Source organism: Leopardus geoffroyi, chromosome E1, assembly GCF_018350155.1.
Source record: "Leopardus geoffroyi isolate Oge1 chromosome E1, O.geoffroyi_Oge1_pat1.0, whole genome shotgun sequence".
Lineage (NCBI taxonomy): Eukaryota > Metazoa > Chordata > Mammalia > Carnivora > Felidae > Leopardus > Leopardus geoffroyi.
In genome coordinates this window covers 58,427,709-58,452,598 of record NC_059330.1, presented here as the reverse complement: position 1 = coordinate 58,452,598, position 24,890 = coordinate 58,427,709, and the positions used below count along the sequence as shown (strand labels likewise).

The 24,890-nt window shown below is 60.9% G+C and overlaps 1 protein-coding gene and 1 long non-coding RNA gene across 7 annotated transcripts in view; one reads left to right on the top strand and one right to left on the bottom strand.

The window, feature by feature from the left end:
• Positions 1–24,890, top strand: part of RBFOX3 (RNA binding fox-1 homolog 3) — a 452,855-nt gene that overhangs the window by 295,041 nt on the left and 132,924 nt on the right. The gene's annotated exons all lie outside the window — the stretch shown is intronic.
• LOC123604080 lies at positions 9,238–14,831 on the bottom strand. 4 transcript variants are annotated; one of them, XR_006715209.1, is made up of 5 exons: positions 13,395–14,831; positions 13,041–13,091; positions 10,795–12,921; positions 10,500–10,692; positions 9,238–9,568 (listed from the first exon to the last, which is right to left on the bottom strand). It is a non-coding gene; the product is annotated as an uncharacterized LOC123604080 (long non-coding RNA). The 4 variants fall into 4 exon arrangements; XR_006715210.1 differs by having other exon boundaries at positions 10,504–10,692; XR_006715211.1 differs by lacking the exon at positions 9,238–9,568 and having other exon boundaries at positions 10,321–10,692; positions 10,795–10,998; positions 11,199–12,921.

Sequence of the window (24,890 nt, the reverse complement as noted above, 5' to 3'; positions counted from 1 at the left end):
CTGGTGACACCTGTCTTCGTGGCCTGCAGACGGCCGCCTCCTCGCGGTCCCCTCTCCTCCATGTGTGCTTGGAGACAGAGACGGGGCTCTTCTGCGTCTCTTCCTCTTCTCACGAGGACGCTGATCTAATCAGACCAGGGCCCCACGCTGCTGACCTCACCGAACCTGAATTACCCCCTAACGGCTCTCCCCCCTCCCCCCCAGATACAGTTGGGGGTTACGGCTTCAACATACGACTCGGGGTGGGAGGGCACGGGTCAGTCGCTAACGACCCCTTTTCTGGGTCGCTCCGCCAGCAACCTCGGCCAACCGCCCACCTCCGCAGCCAGTTTCCCCTGGACCCGCGTCTCCTCTCTTGCCCTGGGGCCGCAGAGACCTCTGGTTGTTCCTCGCTGGACAACGCTGGACACAGCTGCTCTGCATCCCTCTCCTGTGGGGGCGGGCACGTGGAGCCCAGAGTGCCCCCCCCGCCCCGCGGTGGGCTTAGACCCCCAAGAGAACCTGCCTCGCTGGTTGTGGGGGTGGGTTTGCCTTCCTGAGCAAGTATCAGCTGGACAGGAAAAGGTGGCGGGCCACGGCTGGCCAGAAGGAACGCTCCCGGGTCACTTGGAGTGTCACGTGGTCGCTCGTTCACTCTGTTGCCCGACGTTCACCAAACACCCGCCGTGCACCCAGCTCGGGGGGACCCTCGCTCACCCCCCCGAGCTGTGGTCCCAGCACACGGAGGAGGAGCCTCGAAAAGGCGCGAGGTGAGGGCCGTTCAGCGAATGCTCAGCGCCTGCCCCGCACCAGGTCCCGTGTCCCCACGGCGCCCAGGCTGCGCAAGTAGAAACACACATCCCTGCCAGGCTGATCCCGAGAAGCCGAGCCCAGCTTCCGAGCCCGCCTCACCCCACCACCAGCCCCTCCCTGCCCTCCCCCGCCCTCGACTAGTCACAGGCAGGACCGGGTCCCACAGACTGGGATTTCAGCCCAGCTCTGCCGCCTAACGGCCCGTTGGCTGAAGCCCCTCCAAGCCCGCGTTCCCTCACCTGTCAGGTGGGCACGTAAGCAGCCCACATCTCAGGCAGGAGTTCGGGAAGCGCGAGGACACAGAGAACGTGCTATGAAGGCAGCTGGCACTCGATCAAAATCAGATGCCGCCGTCACTTCCTCCAGTAGCTGACAGTGTCCGGAAGGAGTCCAGCTGCTGGCCCTGCGCTTACTGGCCCCGTCCCCTCCATCTTTGCATTCCATCCCCGGTCACCACGTGTCTCTCCGGCACCGTGCGCCCTGGTACGTCAGCCGGGCAGACACAGGCCGCTTGCCCCAGGGATCTGGCCGCATCCTTCGTCCAGAGCAGGGACAGGAGGGTTAACTTGGCAGTGCCTCCGGCGGGAGGGCGGTGGGTGGCAGCGCTCCAGGCTGAGGTGCGGCTCTGGCCAGTGCTGGGCGAGCTCAGCAGCACAGGGGCCGGGGGCCCAGCTCACCCCACTGGGTGGGCAGCTTCCTGGCGGGATCCTGCTGGGCAGAGGCTCCTGCCAGCCTAAAGCAGCCAAGAGGTGGGGTCAGGAAGTGCTTGACTTGAAAGCCCACCTCCTGGGAACAGGTGTTATGTGACAGGCACGTGAGCCACCGCCCTAGACAGCGGGGATGCGGGCAGCACAGCCCTGGGGGCCTTTCCCCTCTACCGGGTACCAGGAGCTGGGCCCTCAGCTTTTCCGAGGGAGAAGATGGAGATTCTCCTCTGGTGCGGTTTCTGCAGGCAGCCTGGCACTGTGGGGCCGGGGACAGCTGTCGGGGGCTTGGGGGACAGGGCCGCGGAGGCCCGCCTTCCAACACAGGAAAGGCAGGCCTGGGGATCAGCAGAGGGGACGAAGCCCCCTGGCCTGTGGCCAGCCCGCGTCTCGAGTTGTCTGGGACACCCAGTGTCGGACGTGGCCACACACACCTGAAATGCGGGGGTTTTGTGCGTATCTGTAGTCTGAGCTATCCTGGGGTTTAGAAGCCTGCCCCCTGCCAGTGCAGCTCTTGGGATTTTGCTTGGGGAGAAACCCTGGAGCCCTCGTGGGCCGCCGGGCCCAGAACCCCACTGAGACAGCCGCCCGCCTCCTGGACCGTGGGGTGCGAGCAGGGCCCGCGGGCCACCGAGTGGACGGTGCCGGGGTGTTGATGGGCACGCGGCGTCCCCTGAGCCCACCCTCCTCTGCTCTCCTCTACAAGCAAGCTCGTATCGCCGGCCACCGACCTCCACCCCGGCCGGCCCCCTCCCCACGCGTGTCCCTCAACCGCCACCGACCAAGTGGGGTTTCTGGGCTCCCACGGTGGGCCGCCCGCCCACCAGGCAGCGAGCCTGGACGGCTCGGGCAAAGGCCCCCAGTGGCGTGCCCTCTACTTGGCACACCCCGTCAGTTCCAGCGGCATCGGTCGGGCTAATTTACGGTGTTTCGGGGAGCTGAACGTGGGAATGTCTTCTGGCCTTTAAATTAGTCATGAGGTCGGATCTTGCCAGCACAATTAGAACCCTCTGCTAATGATTATTTATGGAGTTTGGAATGCGTATTAACCTGATTGTATTAAATATTAAACGAAATCGTAATACTCGTTTCTGTATTTACAGTACAAGGTACAAGATGAGCTGCGGGCCCCCAGCCCCCACCCTGGAACCCTTGCTGGCCCCAGTGTGTCGAAGGATTCGAGCAGAGCCAGGCAGTGTGGTGGGGCGGGGCAGCGGCGGGGTCGGGGGGAACCCGATCCTAAACCCCAGCGCCGTCGAGTGGGCGGGCAGCCCGGGGAGCCAGGAGGCGTGCAGCTGGAAAGGCAAGGCAGCGCGGCCTGCACTTCTGGCCCCTGCGGTCCCTGGAGGCATGTGAGGCTCAGTCTGCCCAGCGCCCACCCGCTGCCCACACCATCCCGCAGAAACGCCCTGAGCTGGCATCCCACTTTCAGCCACACCCAAGAGGCAGGTCGGAAGCCCAGGGCTCATCACAGACAGTGCTGGCGCCCGATGTGGTGGCCGTGGGGCCGCGGTTCTAGAGCTGCACGGACCTGCATGCAGGTCCCGTCCCGTCCCGTCCCCGGCCCCGCGATCGAGGGCAAGTCAGTCCTCCCCAGCTTACTCACCCGTAAGAGGGCGACAGCCATTCCTACCCCAGTGCGCCGTGGCCAGAAGGGTGAGTCCGCGCACGTAGATAGATGCTCTGGGCGAGCCTGGCGAGTCAGGTGGTCAAGAAACTCTGCTTTTTTTTTTTTTTCGGAGATAGAATTCACACGCCGTACGATTCACCCGCTTAAGGTGCACAGCACGAGGCTCGTCAGCACAGCCACAGACTTGCACAACCCTCACCACCCTCAATTTAGGACATTGTCATCACCCCAGGGAGACACCCTGTGCCCGTCAGTATCCCCTGCACATTTCCCCCACTCTCCCGCCTCCCCCAGCCCCAAGCAACCACTGATCTTCCCGTCTCTGTGGATTTGACCTTTCTGGACATCTCACATCAGCGGAGTCATTTTCTCCGTGGTCTTTTGTGCCTGGCTTCTCTCACGTAAGATGGTGTTTCGAGCCCGTCGGTCATGGAGCAGGTGTCCACTGTGTGGACGCCCCACGCGCCACGTATCCACTCGCCAGCCGGTGACCTTTGGGTTTGCTTCCGCTTTCTGTCCGTGGAGAACAGTGCTGCTGTGCGCACGCGTGTACCTGTTTGGACGTATGTTTTCTCTTGGGCCACCTCTCCTGTTCTAGGGACAAGCAAACCGAAGGCCACCCTTTTCCTGGCCACCACCCCCCCACACACACACGCACCCGTCTTGTCGTTCTCCGAATTCGCTCTTCGCTTCTAACCCAAACTCTCGACGTGTCCTCGCTTACGTGGTATTGATGGGGTGGGGGTGGGGCACGGCCCCCCAACAAGGGCTTAAGCTATTCAGCGATGGCTGATGGGGCACCTGCTCATCCACTCATACCCGCAGACAGTTGGGCAAGTCCCTGGAGAGAGCCGGCCCCCGCCCGCAGGAAGGACGGCTGCCCATCCTTCCATCCCTTCTCCCATTTCAGGGAGCACAGGCTCCGTGGTCAGCACTGCACAGGGGCTGGGAGGTGGCAGAGCGATGGGGAGACAGGCAGGTAGTCTGGGGAGTGGGAGCGATTGGTCCACAAATTAACTAACGGGACACCCCGCTGTGCAGAGAGCAGAGCAGCTGTGGGAGGCCTGGGCCACACTTCAGCTCTGAGATCTCGGTGCCCGGTGACATCAGGGGACAGAGCCTGCTGGGCTCCAGGGCAGGGGGTGTCAGGGTCGAGGGGAGGAAGGAGCCGGGCTGGTGAGAGGACCTGGCAAGGGAGGAGGGAGCGCTAGGAGGAAACTGTAGAGGTGGGGAGAGGGCACGAGGCCAGGTGGGGGTGAGACAGAGACAGAGGAGGTGTAGGGCGGGGCGTGAGGCGGGGTATACGCGGAATATAGGGTGGGATATAAGGTGGGGCGTAAGCGGGTGTAAGGCAGGCAGTGGGCCCTCACCCTCACAGCTGGCAGATCAAGGAGCATCCGTGAGAGCCCAGAGGAGACATGACACACGGTGGCCTGGATGCAGAAGGAAAGGGACTGAGGCCGTGTTTTGGGGAAGCCCTGAGACTTGCCCGTGGGGGGTTGGGGGTCTGGGGGGAGGGGAGACGGAGGAGAATTGGGAGTTGGCTCCTGGGCTTTGAGCTGAGCAACGGGGTGGATGGCGAGCCATGTCTCGGGATGGGGACAAGTGGGGGACAAGCAGATTGGGGCACCGGACATGCGGAGACGCCCATTAACTGTGCCCCAGACCGTGTAGAGTGAAGAGACCCGAAGCCACGCTGACCACGTAGGCACTTCCCAGGCTCCCCGAGGCAGCTCCCCGAACCCCTGGTGGTGGGGGTCCCCCTCAGGAGGAGAGAGGCCGGCCCTTGCCCCCCACACACGGGAGCCCAGCTCCCGGCCTCCACCTGCGGGGCTCAACCCCGTCCCCTGAAGGGGAGAGAAGAGAGGGGTGCTTCCTGCCCACCAGGCCCCACTCCCTTAACCTCCGCGGCCACCGCAGGAGCAGGGAACCGTTTCCCCATCTTGCAGATGAGGAAACTGAGGCCGCGAAGTCCAGACGCCTGCACCTGGCCACAGCGTGGTAACCCCCCGCGGCTTCCTGGTGTCTGCAGCCCAGAGGCAGGGGTGCATCATGAGAAGGGTGCGTGGGTGGGTGACCACACCCAGACAGATGGACGCTGATGGCGGGGACGGGCCAGCAGGGGGCCTTCGCCCAGCCGGCTGCGTGGGCAGGGTCAGCACCTGCCCCTGCCCTAGCTCAGCGGTCCTGCTGACCCCTGACCATCTCTATGTGTGGCCACCGTGGGGCTGGACGCTAATCTGGGCCACACTGTGCTGAGGGATGTGCCCACAGGAAAGCGGTGTGGCCAATGGCAGAGGACAGAAGTGTGTGGCCCTCAGCCCCTGGTCCCCGTGGGTGGCTCTCCAAGCCGGCTGTAGAGAAGTCAATCCGAATCACAGAAGGGAGGCTCGGAGAACATTCTGGGCTCCCTGCAGCCAGGGAGCCCCTGTCCCCCATCCAGCTGGTGGCTAGTTCCCAGCCCCAGTGAGTCAGGGGACCTTGGTGCAGGCAAAGGCCATCGGTCACCAACCTGTTCTTCAACCCCAACCGCCCCCCCCCAGGTGGGTGTCAGTCCTACCTGCTTCCCATTCCTTAGAAGCAGAGCCCCTCAGAATGTGGGAGCACTTTTCATTCCCATCTGGGTTAGGACTTCCTTCCACTGTCCCTGCTCTCTCGGGGCTTCGGGGATGGGTCTAGAGAAAGGGGGGCACAAGGACAGGCAGAAGAGGGGACTCCAGCTCATGGGAAGGACAGAGGGCAGGGCAGAGCTAGGGATGGGGTGTGAACCCCGATTTCCTGCAGCCAGGCCTCCCCCCATAGCCCAGGGCTGGACTCCGCCCAGAAACAAGTCAGGTGACAGACTCAGCTGCCAGATCCCCCGCTGAACAAGATACCCACGTGGACACATTTCCCGGCAAGAGGAAAGGCTGTGGGTGAGGCTCTCAGGGAGAGGACGGAGGAGGTTCGGGGAGGGGCCCCTGGAGGGTCGGGGACGGGGGGACTCGGGGGACTCAGCCGAGGGCCACCTGCCTGGGAGAGAACGCTAGTGGCCATTCCCAGCATCGTGCTGCGACAGTAAGTGATGATACTGCCAGTGTGTCACCTGTGAAGGTCAGGGGTCAGCTCAGCTCAGCTCTGCGGGCTGCCCCAGGGACAGGACAGCGAGGCCCAGGTAAAGCCTTCCTGCGCACGTGACAAGAGGGTGTCGCCAGAGGCTGCGGGGAGGCCAACAGGCATTTAACAAGTGGCTGCGGTCGGGGTCGGTTCGCTTGCGGAGTAGATGCTGATCCTGGGCCGTCTCTCTCCTCAGGGGCCCGGCTCGGCCCACCCCACAGGCCGGGGGACTCCCTCGGCTTCCTTCTGTGGCCTGGGGGCTGTCGGGAGGACAAGAAGAGGCAGTTGTGAGGAGCAGGCCCGCCTGGTTGGTGGCTGGGGTGGGCTCTGTGCTCCACTGGGGCTCCTGAGCCTCCAGGCCCCCTTCCTCCCGTGGGGTCGTGATGGGATGGGCCCCTTCTCCTGGACCTGACACTTCTAGGGGGCTCTGCACCCTTTTGTGACCTGTGTCCTTACCGTTTCTCGTGAGGAAACAGGAGTCCCGGGGAGGCCTGGTGATCTCCCCGGGGGCCCAGCAAAGCAGCCTCGGGGGCAGAGCTTTTGGGCGGAGTGGGGTGGAGAGGAGGAGGGAGATTAGGAGAAGGCCTTGGCTGGGGGAGACAAGGACCAGGCCTTCCCGAGGTACGCAGGGGGCTCGGAGGGGTCTGATGGCAGGAGGGAAGCCCCACCCGTGGAGAGGGATGGTGGGGATGGGGAGGGGCAGGGGTCCCGGCAGAGCACCTCAGGGCCCCAACCCTGGCTCAACGCTCTTTTGTCACCGTCTTGAAAGTCTTTGAACACAGGGCCACTTTGTCATTCTGCACGGGTCCCCGCAAATGAAGTCGGTGCTGGGTTTTGACGTCCCGAAAACAGTGAGCCCGAATCCCAGCCCCGACATGCTGTCGCGTGACCTTGACAGATGACTTAACCTTTATGCCTCGTTACCTAACCTGCGAAATGGGATGAGGGTGGTGCGCAGAGGACACTCGGCGTGAGGAGCCATCGCGGTCATTCGGTGGGCGAGGGCCGTTGTCTCCGCGCCTTTGACTCGTGGGTTCGCCTCACAAAGTAGCAGAGCTGACCCCCCACCGTCCTTGGGCCCCACCCCCTCCTTCGGCCCCTGCATCCCCGGGGTGCCCGGAGGGGTTGGGTGCTATGTCCTGACACAGAGCGCTGTTGCAAGACTATCGCGGCCGGGGGTGGGGGGATGAGGGGTGGCAATGCTCCTCCCAGCCCCAGGGCAGAGGGGATGAAGGGCAGGGAGGCACTCTAACAACTGGGGAAGCAAGGGGGGGGTGGCTGGGTTTGGGGGGAGGGCGGTGGGATCAGCCCCGGAGCTTTGAGGGGTGTATGGGACCCCCAGTGGGCAGGTCCAACACACAAGGGGATGTGGCTCTGAGCCCCGGGCGGGGGGGGGGGGGGGGTCCGTAGACTTCCATCTGGAAGCCCTCAGAAGCATGATGGGGTGGTCCTGTGAGTGCAGATGGGAAAGCTCAGAGTTTCCTTCCCCCAAGGAACCTCCCACGTCTGGGGCAACAGAGGCAGGTGGCAAAGAGACGAGGAAAAGCAGGAGAGGGGCCCGCAGAAGCCAAGGTCGGGAGGGGCTCGGGCAGGAGGGGGACAGTGACAGTCAGGGACTTGAGGGTCCAGCACTGAGGGAACAGCAGTGGCCCCATGAGAGCAGGGGCGTGGGAGGGGCAGAGACCACCCTCCCTTCCCCCATGGACACACAGACACAGTGCTGAGCAGGCTGCGAGGAGGGACAGTGGGGCCACAGCTAGGGGTCACCTTGCCGGGCAATTGGTGCTCTTATCTTTACATGCTAATGACAAGGAGTGTGACAGCCTGGGGCGGGGGGCAGCTGGGAAGGACCCTGAGCTCCCCCCAAAGGAGGGAGGACAGACGGGGAGTTGACGGCTCCTGTTTTCTCCATGGAGCAGGAGGTGAGGACAGCTGGGACAAGTCAGGTGTCAGAGGTTGGGGCAGAACAGAGGTGGTGTCACACGGTCCCCATGGAAACTGGGAGAAGGAACCCAGCTGGACAGCCGACCACTGCAACAGACGGGAATAGGGCCTCTGTCCTGGGGTGCGGGCCCCCCGTTGTTCTCAGTCTGGAGGCAGTGGGGAGGGCGGGGGGCACGTACTGCATGCCGTGGGGTCAAGGACAACGTGTGGGTTTGGAGGACTGAATCGGAGGTCTGTATGAGCGTCCTGGGGCCGCCATAGCAAAGTACTACCAACCAGGGGCTTCAAACAACAGAAACCTCTTCTCTCGTGGTCCTGGGGGCCACAGATCCAAAAGCAGGGTGTCAGCCGGGCCTCGCTTTCTCCAAAGGTCAGGGAAGGGTCCTTCCTTGCTTCTTCCAGCCTCGGGGGCTTCTGGACTTGTAGCCACATCTGTCGGGTCTCTGCCTCTGTCTTCACACGGCCGTCTCGCCCAGGAGAGCCTGCGTCTCTGCACAAATCTGCCCTTGTAAGGACCCCAGTCACCGGATTTAGGGCCACCCTCATCCAGTAGGACCTCACCACATCCGCAGAGACCCCCGTTTCCAAATAAGGTCATGTGCTGACGTTCTAGGTGGATGTTATTCACCCCAGAAGGGCATCGAGGCTGGACGGGAAAGGGGTGTGAAGACAGGCAGGGAGGGGGAGGCCATCGGATGGGTCGTCACAGTGGCTGGAGTCGGCCAGGCCGTGCGTGCGACCTGGTGCCCAGGAGGAGGGGACGTGCAGCGGGCACACCTGCTGACCCCACAGACCGGGATGCGGGACGCGGGATGCGGGCAGCCAGCCCCAAGCTGGATGAGAGACCAGAAGTCGGTCTCAGAGGAGGGGATCAAACTTGAGCTTTTTTTTTTTTTAATGTTTTATATCACATTTTTTTAATGTTTGTTTATTTTGAGAGAGACAGAGTGTGAGCAGGGGAGGGGCAGAGAGAGAGGCAGACAGAACCCAAAGCAGGGTCCAGGCACCGAGCTGTCAGCACAGAGCCGGACGCGGGGCTGGAACTCACAGACCACAGATCATGACCTGGGTGCAAGTCGGAGGCTTAATCAACCGAGCCACCGAGGTGCCTCTGACCTTTGTGACCCAGAGGGCAGGGCTGGGACCCTGGGGAAAGGCAGAGGTCAGTCGTGGCCAAGGGAGAACTTCGTAATGGTGGGGGGAGTCTCCAGGACCGGGGTGGGAGGGGAGACACAGCAGGCGGGGGAGCGCTGGCATCGTCACAAAGGTCAGGTGGGGTCGGCCAGGGCCGGGCTGGAGGACGGGTGAGACCCTGTCGACCCTGAGCATTCACACGCCACCCTGGATGCTGGTGCAGGGAATCTGGGCTTTTCGGGAACAGAGGGACAAGATGGGTGTCAGGCTAGAGGAGAGAGGAGGGTGAAAACTCCTGCAGAAAACGAAACGTTCACGAGACCAAGAGCATCTGTGCATGTGCAGGTGAGGCCTGGGGAGGGGGACGGCAGCACACGGGGTGCTGGCAGTCGATACAGGTGGACCCAGAGCCATAGAGCTGTGTGCTCGCTCCCACACTCGGCGCTCCCCAGATCTTTCCTGGGCTTCTCTGCGGCCCAGGGGGTTCGCTCTCCCGGAAGGACAGTGGCAGCTGGGTTCTGACCAGCAAGACGGAGGGGTCCCCGCAGCTTCCCCCCACGGCGACGGGTGAACAGGTGCTCACGGCGTTTGACCCTGGAGGTCGTCTGTCCCAGCCCCGTCAGCTAGGAGACGGCGAGGCCCACAGGGCTAAGTGACTCGCCCAACACTGGGCGACCCCAGACTCAGAGCTGAGACTGGGGCCCGTCCCCCGCAGACACCAGCCAAACCTCAAAGACACTAGTCCTTCTGACTGAGCAGCTATAAATTCACAGGTTCCCATGACCCCTCAGTTCTGTAACTTGCTAGAATGTCACCTAAACTCAAGAAAGCCCTATACTGGGGCGCCTGAGCGGCTCAGTTGGTTAAGTGTCTGACTTTGACCCAGGTCATGATTCCAGGGTCCATGAGTTCAAGCCCCGCGTCGGGCTCTGTGCTGACCGCTTGGAGCCTGGAGCCGGCTTCGGATTCTGTGTCTCCCTCTCTCCCTGCCCCTCCCTCGCTCATGCTTACTGGCTCTCTCTCTCTCTCTCAATTAAACATTAAAAAAAGAAGAAGAAAGAAAGAAAGCCCTATACATAACGATTAGTTTCATTATAAAGGGCATGCCTAGGACAAGACCCCAGGGGGAGCTGGGAACTTCCACGCCCACCCCCCGTGGAATCAGGCACGTCACGGTCCCAGCACATCCCTGTACTCACTTACTGGGAAGCTGCCCCAGCCTCGGTGCCCAGGGTTTCCATGAGGGATTCATTACGTAGGCATGATCGATTAAATCCTTGGCCACTTGATTGAACTCAACCTCCAGCCCCCATCGGGGACCAGGACCTGGTCTGGTCCAGGCTTCCAACCACTGATCAGGAGGTGGGTGGTCTGCCCCCATCCTGAAGCCACCTGAGCGTGACAGAGACCCTCCTGTCACTCAGGAAATTCCAGGGTTGGGAAGCCCTTTGCCAGGACCCCCTTTGGGGCCGATTAGCAAGGGACCTCCTTAACTGTTTCAAGGGTGTTCCTGCCGCCGGACGGTGGCCCAGTCTTCAGGTTGAAAGGAAAGCCATCACTTGCAGAAGGGGGGCGGGGGCACACCCACAGAAGCTTGCACAGACAGCTTCACCTCCCCGGTCACGGGCAGGCAGCCCTGTCGGGAAAGCCGTCCCGGTGTGAGGGTGTTACTGTCCCAGCCGTTTGTGTAGTGACGGCCTGAGGAGCAAATCGACACTCCTGAGCGAGCCGGACGCTGAGCCACGGGCCGTGTTGACTCGAACTGTCTCGGGCCCCACTCCAAGCCGGTTCCGAGCCACCTGTGCACGGTCACCTGCAGCCTCTGGTACGCACGACCTGCCCAGAGCTGGCAGGCTCTTCCCTGGCCGGGGCTGTCGGGAAGCAGTTTATAAGCTTACCTGCGAAATCCCAGCCCAGTAAATCTCCGGAATGGGAGCGGATTCACCTAATGGAATTAAAAAGTATAAAATAGCGGTGATCTTGAAAGGGATTCGGAAACTAAGCCCCTTCTGGAAATTGGAAAGTCGCTAACATCAGCCGGGGAGACCCTGGGAATTACAGACCTGTATGCCCGGAGGTAATGAGGTCAAACCGCTCCACGTATCTGAAGGGAAATCGGGCTCTCCCACTCGCCAGAGCGCTCTGAAAAAGTTAATCAAATGGCAGGCATCCCGGCAACCCGGTGGACATAATTTACCTGGGTTTTCAGAAAGCTTTGATGAGTCCTGCCTGAGAGCCGATCAGGCCAGAGGAACAGGGACAGGACGGTCACACTGCCAATGACGCACTCGTCGGTGAGAGGGCCCGGGGCCTGGGTCCAGCGGCTCCTGAAGACAGTTCACTGTGGACCCCCAGGGCCGGCTCTCGGGAGGACACCGGCGTTAAATTAAAAACCTTCAGGGCGATCTCATGAGGTCTGGTTTCCTTGGGAGCATTTGTACCGGCAAAGAGGCAGCGAGGGGTTTTGTTCTCCGGAACTGTTTGCCTCCTGCCTTTGATGGTCTGAGATGCGGGTGGGGATGGCATCTGCCCGCCGAGCCCCCCAACCGAGCCAGCGCCGGGCACAGCTCCTGCTGAGAAGGTGGCAGAAAGTCAGCTCTGGACAGAGGCCGCACCGACTGCTTTCTGGGAAAGTTCAGTGCTGTTTTTATGCACTGCCACAACTCTGCCTTCTTCTGGACTGAGGGTCCCCGGAGCAGCAGTGATGACCGGTGGCTAAGGCCCTTCCCCACACCTCTGTCTGGGCAGATTCCTCCAAAGGGGCCTCGGCCAGGGGGCAACCCCACGGAGGCAGCAGCTCCCGCCTGTCCTCAGAGGTGCCCATAGTCTGTGCCCGTGTTTTCTGAGGGCCCAGGGAGCACGACAGAAAGAACCAGGTAGAGTGGCCTCGGGGAGGTTCGAGGGAAAGGTGTCCTGCCGGGAGCAAGCTGCAGACCCGAGCGTGTACATGCCTGTCCTGTGGCTGCTGTGACAACTCACCACAAACCAGGGGGCCAGAAGCGTGTTCTCGTACAGCCTGGAATTACAGTGTCAGCAGGACCGCCCTCCTCCGAAGACTACAGGCGAGGACCCTTCCTGCCTGTCCCAGCTGCTGCTGGTGGCTCCAGGTGTCAGTGGAGTCCAGTGTCCCTTATAAGGACATCTGTCATTGGATTTAAGACCCACCCTGAAGTTAGGATGATCTCGTCTCCAGATCTGCAACTTACGCCATCTGCAAAGACCCTTTCTCCACATACAAGGTGACATTCACAGGTTCTGGGGGTTAGGGCACGGAGATACCTTTGTGGAGGACACAGTCCGCCCCTCTAATAGGGTGCAAGCATGATTCGGCCAACAAATACTGCCAGTCACCACTCTAGGCACTGGGGATCTGGGCAGTAGTCGGCACTGCCCTAGACCTCCTGGAGCTGTGGTTCCAGGCAGGGGGTTGTGGGGGCGTTTAGCGTCCTTTGTCTGCCTTCCAGGCGACTCTCGGCCGGCCAGCCTAGGGAGAAGGCAAGGGGAGCTCACGTCGAGTCGAAGCAGCCTTCTGCCTCCGGCCTCTTCTCCTGGCAGCTCCTTACAGAGCTGCGTCAGAGCAGGGCAAGCTTCTCCAGCCGGGCCTCCGCGACAGGTGAACACCTGCCCTGGGAGAGAAGGCACAGCGTCAGCAGAAAGTCTGTGTGCCTTTCCAGCGTTCCAAACAAATAACATAAATTCAAAGTGCTACAGAATTTACAAAGCGCCTATAAAGTACCAACCTTCGCTTGGATTGCTCCTTACAAGTACTGGCCTTCTTCCAAGGTGCTGTGCTGGAGGAAAGGAATGGAATCATGGAAACATTCACCTTTTGGCTGCAGGTTCCACTCTGGCCTGAACGTGTCCAGGACTGTCACCCTTCTGCAGCCAGACGACAGACCTCCAGCGCCCAGAGAAGGAGGGATCACTGAGCTTCTCAGAGCCCTCGGGATGCTGGAATGCCTCACTAGCCCCAGATGTGTCACCCTCCCTGAGCTGAAGGCCCCAGACCCGGCTCAGCCAAGTGACAGCCACCAGGAACAGCCAAGGGCGAATTCTTGGGGGTGCTGGCTGATGCTTACCTTTACTGGCCTTACCTGTCGAACTCATCGGCTGCTCCTTTTAGCAGCGAGACCACTGGAAACAAAGGGAGGAGAAGGTTACCAGAGCAGGTGATTGGCGGCCAAGGGTCTAGGCTTCCCCCACACTCATGGCCGAGGACATACGGGTCGGTTTCCATCCAGTGGGAAGGAAAAGAGTGATTCTGTTAAAGCGGTCATGGCCTGGCCTGTCTCATGCCCCGGGCAGGGATACGTTCCAGCGCCGTGCAGGGGGAGTGGGCCAGGGACAGATACCAGCTCCCCTCCATGGCCCTCCCGATAAGCCCGCGGAGACTGGCCACAGATCTTTCCGCCTCTGCCTGTGGTCCACCTCTCACGAATGAAACCATGATTAAGGGGTCCTACCCTCTGAGCAGACAGCAGCACTGACCTAATTTAGGACCCTAATCAATTTGCCCCCGTGTGATTAATTGAGATCTTCCCATTGATTTTCCTTCAGAGAACAGCCGAGGTGGAATTCAGAGAGAAATGTCCGAGAGCTTGTACGACCCTGCAGCAGGGAACCAAGATAGGGGGGCCGTGTCCCCACCACGTCTGCGCGCGGGCCAGCCGTAGGTGTCCTTCCCCTCTGGGGTCTCCCCCGCAGCCACTGTGGGAGCTCAGCAGACTCAGGTCAGGGGTTGGGGAGCCTCCAGGGCAGGACTGAGGCTCGGTTACCACACTCCAGGTGTGGTCAGGCTGTGGCTTCACCACGTAATTTATAATTCTTACAAAGCCGTGACCCAGGAGGAGCCCTTCCAAAGTGGTTATTTCAGTTGAGAATTCGGCCCTGGCAGACAAAGGAATTTCAAAGTAACTCAGAGTTTGAGTACTATGAATGCTGGAACCCCCAGCAATACTGTGTAAACACAGCAGGTGTTCTGATGCCCTCATCCCCCCGCCGCCCGCTCTCCAGGCCGCGTCAGAATCCAAGACCCTGACGGAGGAGGAGGGGAAACCAGGAGGGGCAGCCACTCTGAGGACCTCTGTCTGAGCAAGGAAGCCTGGGAGGGGGGGTGTATGTGCAGACTTTGAGCCCAGCCTGATCCCTTGACCGGGGTGGCCGTGGGGATCGGATAAAATGAAACGGTTTAGAACAGAATAGAATTCTGCTCCCCACCTGCGTGGTGTTTGAGCCAGACTCTGCGTGGTCCCATCTCCAGCCGCATCCGCGTCACCTGGGGCACGGGCCTCACTTGGGATCTGGCGAGAGACGCAGACGCTCAGCCGCCCGCGCCGCCCCCCAGGCCTGCTGAAGCGAACCTCCATTTTAGGAGATTCCTAGGAGACCCGTGTGCACACAGCAGCGTGGAAAGCACGGTCCTGGAGGACCCTCTGTGGAATCTGGTTGGCATTTCTGCCTGCAACTTGTTTCCAGGCCTCTCTGCTGTTTCGGACACCATTTTGCCAGGGGCAGAGGGGAAGGAAGGGAGGAAGGGAGGAAGGGAAAAGAAAGGAAAGGAAGGGAGGAAGGATGGGAAGGAAGGATGGGAAGGAAGGGAGGAAGGAAGGGAAGGAAGGAAGGAAGGAAGGGGGAGGGGAGGAAGGAAGGAAGGAAGGAAGGAAGGAAGGAAGGAAGGAAGGAAGGGGGAGGGGAGGAGGGAGGAATTCTGTGCATATTATTTCATGGGTGCTCATACTTCCTCCTTCACTTACTCACATATTTATGGAGTGTCAGCTCTGAATCAGGCCCTGTCCTGGGCTCCAGAGACACATAAGTATCCACATCAGTGGACAAAACGTAAAAATCTCTTGTAAAGTTGACATTGCTCTAGGGGAGACGGACAGTCAACAGAATACACAAATCTGCATGCCGTATTGTGCCTGCAGGAGCTAAGAGCCTGCAGGAGTGTGGGGGGCGGGGGGGTGAGGGAGATGTGGGGGGCGGGCAGTGAGTTGTGATTTTAATTCAGGCGAGAAAATATATTTGAGCAAAGACCCCCTAAAAAGTGGGATTTGGCTGGAGCAGGTGCAAAGGCCCTGGGGTAGAGTGTGCCTGGAGAGCTCCACAGCCAGCAAGAAGGCCAGTGCAGCCTGTGGAAAGAGCGGGAGGGTGGTGAGGTCTGGGGGTGAACAGACCAGAGCAGGTGGGGCATCAGAGCTGGGGAAGGACTTTGAGGTTCATTCTGAGCATGAATCTATGATGCGGACTGAAAATCTCTCTCATGTCCTGGTTCTCCCTACTCAGTGGCTGCCCCGCTGGCCATTTGTCCTCTTCCACGTGGTCAGGGCATTGGACACCCCTCAGGCTCAGGTGACAGCAAGCTGGCCCCAGCTTGGCTGTATCCTGTGCCACAGGCGTGACATGACCAGGTCTCTCTGGGCAGAGGACTGGCCCCTGGGTGCTAGCTTTGGCCTTGGCAGGTGGTGATACCTTCGGAGCCTGGCTACCAGCTGACCTCCTCTTGCTCTCGGGAGCAGCCTCTGGGCACCTCTGACTCTGTTTAGCACCCACCACGGGGCCACATCCTCCCTTCCCAGGGGTGCTAGCTCTGAGGTGCTGAGGGAAGACCAGGCCCATGTGGGAGTTCCATAAGGGACACACGGCACGCGGGAGCTGAGGCCTCCAATGGCACTAGGTCTCCTGGGGGAGGCTGGGAGGTGCAGGACACCAGGCACATTGGGCCCACTTTGTGGGGAGGGGTCCCCCAAAGAAGCTGAGCCTCAGCAGAGGAGAAGGACCCCCCAGGACTGACTCTGGCCAGGGGTGGGGGGGAGGGAGGCATTCAGGCTGGACGAGGCAGGTTCCCACCCTGACCCTCACCCTGCACGTCCTTACCTGGTGATTAAACAAGCAGGCCGGTGGATCGGGCCAGGCCCTGGGGTGGCGGAGTGGGCGCTACCTTGGTGTTCTGCCACGCGGAGTGCTCCTCACCCTGCTCACCTCCCAGAGAGTGACAGCAGGAAGGGGCCGAGTCCAAGCGCCCGTCACCCGCTGTGTGCGCAGTTTCCTCACCTGTCAAATGGGGATGACGCTCAGCCCCGCCTCGTAGGGCCTTCCAGAGGGTGAAGGGAGAGCCAGCTCTGCAAAGCACGCAGATGGGCGCTGAGCCCACGGGGCCGCGATCGGCCCTGATGAGAAGGTGCAGGGAGGCTAGGTGGTTTGCCCAGGGGCTCAGTTTGAGCCCCCTTCTTCTGGTCCTTGCTCTGGAGCTCTGTCCAGAGAGCAGACCCGGGGGTGCCTTGCTCTCAGGCCCAGGCTGACCTTCAGAATGCACCCCCAGGCCCACCCACTCCCAGGGCACCGGCAGGGGCACGATGGGTGATGGGTCTGTCTCACCTGCTGGCTCATTTCCCAGCCTCGGACGCTCCCAGCGCAGCCACAGGGTTGAGGTCGGGGGACTCTGGCTCCCCTCGTCACGTCCAGCAGCAACTTGTGCAGCTGGTGGCCGTCCTCCCGCTGATGAGCTCCTTGGAGCTGGCAGCTATTGGCCAAAGCCCTTGTGAGTTGGCCCCAAGGCTGCTCCATTTGGAAGGTTTGCTCTCCCCTCCCGAAGCCTGCAGCCACTCAGGCCACCTGCCCCGCTGACCCTTGGCCCCACACCTGCAGACTTGCGGGCCACCACGGGGCCCTGGAGGGCTCAGACTGATGTGTGTGGAGCCGTCAGAGTTGGGCTCTTAACAAATGCCCTGTTGCCAGAGGGCACAGATTGTCTGGGCTTGGAGGTCACGGCTCCAAGAGGCACTCGGGAGCTGTGCGGTCGGGGCAGCACAGGGCTTACCGCTGCGCCTGGGTCCTGGCCTCTCCTCGGTTCCTGGGGAGCATGGGATCTCCACTTCAGCACAGGGAGACGTCTAGCGTGTCCCTGCTCTGTCCCCTTTCGGCCCCTCCCGGGCAGCTGGGCACTCCCCCTCGGGCTGCACAGCAGCCTCTCTCCTTGGCCCCTGGAAGTTCCCCTCTTCCCCTTCCTCCACCAGTCGCCTCCCAGATGAGACTTACTTGCAACCTGTCCGCTTCTCAGAAACGTAGGAGTGGAGGCTCTTTCCAGGTTGCAGCCCCTCCCCTGCTGCTACCTTTCCCATGTGCCTCTGCGTTCGGGCAGGTGCCCGCCTCCCAGAGGGACTGGACACCCAGAACATCCCTCAGGGCACGGTGGCGGGTCCCGCCCCGTGGACTCCGCCCAGCAGTCTCCTCAACCTCCCGGAGAGCGCGGCTCCTGGGGCAGAGTCCCAAGATGCATCAGGTCGAGCGTCGGGGGAGAGAACGGTGCAACCGTGGAGAAGCGGCCTTTGGTGGGCACGGCTGCCCCACTCTCTCCGCGCCCGCACACACGTCACCCTGCTGCGCGGCATTTCCAAGGGAAAGAGAATTTTGACGTTTCTGGTTTGGAGCTGTTCTTGGCGGTGGAATCACAAAGCCAGCTGTGGCCGCAGACAGAGCGGCCTCCCTCATCGCGAAGCCAGGAACACGGGTCTTTGGGGCTACATCTGCTGGGACGAGTCTTTGAACCTGGCACGCAGCAGCTCCCCCACCCCGGGGTAGGTTTAGGCAGCCCAGGTCACCTTCTCTGCAAGCAGCAGGGCAGGGCAGGTGGGGCAGGGGGGTCCCGCTGGGGGCCTTCACCAGGAAGCCGCGGTGTAATCTCCCACAGCCCTGGGGTGCCTCAGCCTCACCCCCAAAGCGTCTGCCCATCTCCTGCTCAGTACGGAAGCACCCGGAGCCCTGCCCATCCCCTCTTGGCCCCCAGAACCCGTAGCTCCTAGTCATCTGTCTGGGTCTGCCCCTGAGGGCGCCTGGCGTCATTCTAGCTTGGGAAAATGACACCCCATTTCCCCAGTGACCCCAGTGAGCCGGAGCTGGCCTAGCACATGCTTGGTGCCCAGTGATCATGGCGTTGTAAGGGCAGCTGCCCACCCAGCGGTTTCGAGTGAGGGAGGTTCCGCCCTGTACTCCTGAGTGGGGTGTGAGGCGCAGGGATACCGTGTCAGGCTCTCCGTCACCGAGAGAACGTCACCGCCGGCCGCTCCCGGGGCGCCAGGTCTGATCCCAGAGCCGCGCCGGACCAGCGCCGAACCACAGAGCAAACACACGTCCTGCTGCGTAGTCTCTAAACATACTAATAAGGGCTCTCCCTGAAAATGTCAAGAAGCGATCGTGGGCTTGTGTTGAGGAACCCGGAATCTGTTTTCAGCAAGACAGGAAAACAGAGAAAAAGAGGGTTCAGAAGGCTCTGATGTAAGAAGCTGAAAAACGTGCCCTCGTTGCGTTTTCTTTTCTGAACTTGGGTGTCTTTCCCTGACCCTGCGGGTTCTCTGGCTCTTCAGCCCCCCGCCCCCCTGGTTGATAAACCAGAGGGCTCTGCCCGTGGTGCTTGTGGCTCGAGAGCCCTGCCCGATGCCCCCTTTTCTGCTGCTTGGAGGTCTGCAGGCGACGGAGGCCACGCTTGGGACCTTCAGGACTTCACCTGCCAGCGTGAGCTGAAAACCACACCTTGCATGGGTTTCTCTAGAACCGGGCAGTCCTCCTGAGGCTTGGGGCTCGGGGGAGCAGCCTGTTGGGAGCAGCCGAGGGCTGAGGGCTCGCCGGAGACCATCGGCGTCTCCGGAGGCCCGAGGACAGTCACCTCCCCGGGGTCTGGGGGTGCCGAGTTTTGGTTTCTTGATGACTCCCCTCTCACGGTGGAAAGAGGCAAATCAACCGTCAGGCTGGCGGTGTGGCGCTGGGCGGCCAGGCAGGAGAGACAGGGGACAGAGTCTGCTGGTCCCCCCCCCCCCCCTTGCTTCCGTCCCCGTGGAGAACTTTTGTTCCTCTTTCTTCGGACGAAGGGGCAAGATGACTGGGTGTCTTCCGCATAAAGACTCTCCTTCCCACAGCGATGGTTCTGCGATTTACATTAAGGGCTGTAACGGGTCGCAGTAAATGGAGCAGGTTTGCAATTAGTTTTCAAAGTACTTATCTCATTAAAGTAAATGAATTATTGATTTAGTGACACTCATGCTTTTAGTGAATGGCATGGTGCCACCCTCGCTCTGTGCCTGGCTCTCAGAGCCGGTGGCCGGCACAAGCAAACTTGCTTTGTGTAGGGATTTTTTTTTTTATTTTAATATTTCCTTCTCATTATTTAGCTTTGTAATTAAAGTGGATTCACATGAGAAATGAAGGGTCGGTTTATGGGAATACAAGCTCCAGAGACTCGCCTCCCTTCAGGGAAAAGCAGATCCAATACGCCTCTGACCTCAACAGCTAGTGAAGGTTGAGGAAGGTGGGGGCTGGGCACCCCTTGGGGGGTGGGGTGGTCGAAACGGACCCCCGTTGCGGGTCCTCAGCAAACCCCTTTGCTCTGGACCGTGCAAGTGCACACGTCGGGAGGGAGCTCCCCAATTTCCTAAAAGACGGTGACCGAGAGTGTGCAGGCTGGCGGGGGCCTGTCCCCCCGCCCAGGGGGGAAGAGCCCGGGCAACAGAGAGAGCACAGCTGACCCCCGTCCTTGGCTCCGGCAGCAGAAGGTACAGGAGCCCCGGCCCAAAGCGGAGGATGAAGGTCTCGGTGCCGCCCCCAGCCCACCGCTGTCCCCGGGATGCGCAGGCCGGGGGGAGGGGAAATGCGGGGACACCGTCCCTGAGCCGCAGCACCCTTAGGATGGAAACTCGCAGGCCGGAGGCCGAGCCAGGTACCGGCTGCTGAACAGCTGTGGCCCCTGCCCATCCCGATGCTGACTCGGCATCTCCCGGAGCCTCCCCCAGGAGATGGGACCGCCAGGGGAAGACAGAGTACCCCATTAAAGCTGCTGGCTGCCTGCAATTTTCACCCTCGGTTCAAATTAACATGGCCTTGCCCCTGAGTACAGCCGCCGGGGACAGCGCTCCAGAGTGAAGAATGGGGGAGCAGGACTGCGTCCCTGTGAGCGGCTGCGGCAGGACAGGGACTGGCTGGCATGCAGGTGTCCCTCGCGGTGTCACCGTGTCCGGACCCCGGCTGGGCGGGGCCTCCTTCGGGTGGGCACTGCTTCGGCAGAGGGCCCCTGGGAGCGAGGGATGCTCCTTACCTCCCGCCACCAACGGGCAGGGCTGTGAACTAGGGGGGATCAGTGCTGGGCAGCAGCGGGCCTCCTGCAGACCTCAGGGTCCCTGCCCGCCCGATGTCAGGACCCCTGAGCCCCTCCTGGAGTGTCACACGCTCGCGAACCTCAGCCTTGCCGAAGGACTCCTAGGAGCCTCCTGGCCTGGGTGTTGGGGACCCAACAGTACGCAGGTCCTCCTGGCACGGCTGCATACCCAGCCCAGGTGTCTGGGCCACACGCTGGGCAGAAGGCTCCTTCCCGAGCCTGTGCTCAGTGGGCTGGTGGGAGAAAGGAAAGAGCCTGGGTTTGGAAATCCAAGTGGATCCACAAGTGGGCTTCTCATCCATTTACTGCTCCCGTGTGACCTCACGCAGCGTGTTCGGCCTCCCTGAGCTTCGTTGACCATGAGGCCCATCCCTCCCGGCCCCCTCCTTGTCTGCTGTAGCTGGGAGCATTAAAGATGTACGAGCGTGTACACCTTCCGGGGCAGTGCCCGGCACACAGTGGGCACTGGGCAAGCAGCCGGGAGCCTCCCGTGCTCGGCCACGCCGCCAGGCTTCCGAACCAGCGGCCGCCTCGCCAGCTGGACACAGACGGCCCGGGCTGTGATCTGAAACTCCAGAGCGGCAAACCACGGCTGTCTCGCTTACTGGCTCAAATGTGGCTTTTAAATACGTATCTTCCTTTGTGATTAAAAAAAAAAAAAAAAAAAAAAATTCATTTAATTAAAAATGTTGACATTGTGCCTGGACACCCCGCCAGAGAAAGTGGCTATAAATTAAGCATTAAATCTTTAATGGTCCATAAAGAAATATTCGTTTCTGGTTATGTATATACGGGCTATAAATAGATAAAGAGAGGGCTTTTTTTTTCATCTGGGAGGCAGACTTCTTTTTTTAACCTCCGCTGGATAATCTTGTTAAGTGAATGTAATTAAATGTCGAATTAATCTGTGCCCTCCCCCTGGCTTTGCTGGGGGAGGGGGAGGGGGAGAGGGGGTACTCAGGGGAGGCGGGCGTGGCCCCACCGGCTTTAACCCCCTTTTGGGAGATGCTGGCAGGTGTCCTCCTCCAAGATGTCTGTGGGCACCAGGTGCCGCTTGGGCCCGCCCAGGCAGCTTCTGTCACGTGTCCTTTCTTCCTGCGCCAATTGCCTCCTTCCGGTGGGGTCAGCAGCCTGGGGCTCCGTCCGGAGGACCGGGGGCTTTGCAGAGCTCCGGGCCCCGCAGAGCACCGCAGGCCCAGGCCGGCGTCCCAGGAACGGGATTTAGAAAACCTTCCTCCCTTCCGTGAGGAAGGAGCCCTGAGGAGGGGGCTCAGGGGGGCCCTCTGAGACCTTCAGTTCCCCTCTGGGAATCCACTCCTCTTGGGTCATGCCAGGTTGGCCCGGTGGGGAGGCTGGACGCGTGCCCCGTTCCCTGCAGACATTAAGGCTTGTGCAGGCCGGAAGGGAGAGGGAAGAGAGACAGACAGAGAGACTGGCTGGAAATGGCAAACAGAGGCGGGACTGTGTGCTTCCGGCCTTTCCCCTGAGAAGAGGGTGTTCGTTTCCATCGTCGAGCCGCCACCGGGTTAAGGGTCCGGACCTTCCTGAGGCTGCGGGCGGCTGCCGAGGTGTCCGACGGGGCTGAGTTTGTGATGCAGCATTTCAGCGTGGACTCACAGAGGGCCGGTCCAGGGGTGCACAGAGCTCTGGGGAGCAGGGGGCTCTCGCCGAGTGACTTGAGTGCTTAAGTGTGCTAAGGAGCAGACAGACGCGTGAGGTGTTGTGGAGGGAGGGTGGGTAGAAGCCAGTCGGGGAGGAACAGGGAGAGTGAGTACCCCGAGTCTCTGACCCTGGGGTGCAGGCTCAGCACCGAGCACCTTCCCAGTTCTCTGTCCCACCCACTGAGTTGGCCGTGACCCTGACGTGGGAAACCGGGTGGCCATGTCCAGAAGGGACCTGGATGGACTGGGCGAGAAACCTCGATGTAGGGGTCCGTGGAGGGTGGACAGTGGCTGGAACCAGGATACAGAGAAGCGCGTCGGGTGGGTGGGGGGGGGGGGGGGGTCAGGCGCTGCTCGGAAGAGAAGGGGCAAAGGGAGGGAAGCCCAGAGGCACCGCCACTCTGGAGGCTGGCCAGCAGCTGGGGGGCACGGAGAGCCAGGGAAGGCTGTCCAAGGAGCCCGCGGGGGATCCCTCCTGTGAACCTCAGCTCTGCTCTGTTGTTTCTGTAAATCAGACGTCGTCCGGGTCAGGCAGAGCTGTGAACCTCACCCCAACACATCCGTCTGCTGAAGCAAATACTCGACCGGCGTTGCCCAAACACGGAAGCCAGAAGCCCGTCTGCCCACACCTTGTGCTCTGCTAATCCAGCCGTCCTCGTTAGGGGCCCCTCCCCTAACAAAAGTCATTTTTGTAATTATTACTGAGAGTCCTGCCCATTAGCCCCGAGGGCTCAGGAATGCGCGCATAAAACGTTCACAATTTATCATGTTTCCCGTCTCAGCAAAGACTTTCTGCGTGAGCAGAGGACAGCCACTATCTATTATTAAATAAACAGAACTGTCGATACTGGCGCAATCTGCAAATTAACCGCCTGTCAGTGTGGGTTAGTCGCAGGCAGATGCTTGCCGGGACATGGGTATGATGGGAGGCCACTTGCACTCTTCACTTCTGAGGCCCTTTCCTGCAGAAGACTCCAGAATTGGTAAAGTGAGCAGAGATGTGTTAATCCCAAAAGGGAATCACGGAGCGGTAATCATCTTTTTGAGGTGGCCGTGGTCGTGGCCGTCGGGCTGAGCTCAGCCTGGAAGCTGCACCACGACTCACTCCTCGTGCCCTTGGGGAAGCACTCAGCGCCCCCCCTCCCCCAAGAACCAGCTCCCCCTGCAAGAGCTGAGACCCTGGAGGAGAGACCAGCAGGTGCTTTAAAGGGACCCAGGATGTGGGGCGCCTGGGTGGCTCAGTCTGTTAAGCGTCTGACTTCGGCTCAGGTCACGATCTCGCGGTTCGTGGGTTCCAGCCCCGCGTTGGGCTCTGTGCTGACAGCTCAGAGCCTGGAATCTGCTTCAGATTCTGTGCTTCCCCCTCTCTCTGTCCCTCCCTTGCTCCCCCCCTCTCTCTCTCTCTCTAATATAAACAAACATTAAAAAAATTTTAAAGGGACCCAGGATTTGTTTAATCAGGCACACAGACACAGAAATGACAGTCATACAGATTGTTATGTACTCACTGTTGCCTAGAAGCAGGAGGTACCCCTCATGGGAAACACCAGGCTGGGTCAGGAGGCAGAGGGAGCAGGAAAATGCGGGCACGAGCCTCTGCTGTGGTTTCCATGGGAAGGACCAGTGTGGCAGGTGCACAGGCACAGGACAGGCTAGTTGAATCATCGCACTGGGCTCCAGAACATGAGGACTGTGGTCTGGTGCCGGCCCTGGGGAGACGAGGGCAGGGGGAGGTGGCCCCGAGTGGATGGAGGCTCCTCCCGTTGGCTGGTTTGCACATTAAAGCCACAGTCCTTCAGGAATTAGCCACCTCTGGGACAGTCCCTTCAGGGTCAGGGTCAGATAGGCCCCAAAGTCAAATCATCAGGACGCAGAAGACCAGAGGCCTGGTTTTGCAGCAGGGTTGGAGCAGAACAGAGGGAGGCTGTTGAAAGTGGGCTTTGCCTTGTTCCCAGCACCTGCCCCGCACCAGCCCGCAGCCCCAGCACAAACGGGGGCTTTGGAGACCCGAGCACACCTGCTGGACCAGGTGGCAGTGATGGTGCCGAGTGCCCAGGCTCCGTGGTGGTTCCAGAAGTGGGTTTGCGGGGCTCAGGTGGCTTAGGGGTCTCAGGAGTCCTTTGTCAGCTGCGGGAAGAGGCCGGAGGCTTGTGACATTGCTAATCCAGGGGAGGGGGCCTTGCCCTGGCTGGGCCAGCAGGAAGACCCCTCCCCAGCCTGCCAGTGGCAGGTCCCCGCTCACAGGAAGGACCCAGCAGGCAGGGGTCCACCAGGGGTCCACTGGGCGAGGCAGTGGTCATGGTCGCCCAGATCGCCGGTCAAACCTGCAGAGCCCTGAGCCTGGACGAGAAGGCCTGCAGAGCTGGGTCTCGCGACTAATAAGGCCAGACGCTGAATTGCTCTGTGTGTCAGCACCCGATCAGCCCTTTCCAGCCTCGTCCCCCCAAAGAACGTGACAGTGACACTTCTGCCACCCGAGGCCACCGGCCACTGCCGGTGTGGCCACCTGGAGAAGCCTCAGCTTCCCCACCTGTACGCGGGGACGGGGGCACCCATCCGGCAGCCCTTTGGGGAGGACTTGTGACGATTTGTGCAACGTGCTCCCTAAACCACAGAGAACACAGTGCAGACTCCATACGTGAAATGTGTTCGCTTGAAACGTGTTGCCTCCCGGGTAAACCTGCTCGTGTGGGGGGCGTGGTGCTCTTTCTGGACAGAGGAGACCCTGGGTGCAGGTGAAGCCCACTGAAGTCTCCTAGACTCCCACTCTCCGGGGTGGAAGGAGC